The sequence below is a fragment of the Salvelinus sp. IW2-2015 genome, linkage group LG25 (assembly GCF_002910315.2).
Source record: "Salvelinus sp. IW2-2015 linkage group LG25, ASM291031v2, whole genome shotgun sequence".
In the NCBI taxonomy this organism is placed as follows: domain Eukaryota; kingdom Metazoa; phylum Chordata; class Actinopteri; order Salmoniformes; family Salmonidae; genus Salvelinus; species Salvelinus sp. IW2-2015.
In genome coordinates, this window is record NC_036865.1 from 10194201 (window position 1) to 10194499 (window position 299).

Genomic DNA, 299 nt, shown 5'->3' on the forward strand with positions numbered 1-299 from the left:
GTCATCACATTAAAACCTGAAGTACACACAAATAGTCAGTGTCATCACATTAAAACCTGAAGTACACACAAATAGTCAGTGTCATCACATTAAAAACCTAAAGTACACATCACTCTTGCAATAAATTGTAATACTTTAAAAGACAGTTTGTAAACGATGTTATTACACATGTCTATTTCTATAAAAATCTCTCTTCTTTTAAATACTTAACACATCACAAATCAAACAAACCTTATCAAAGCAATGAGACCTATCATTTCTACTTACATTATGCTGAATGTGTGTCTTTTATACCAGCT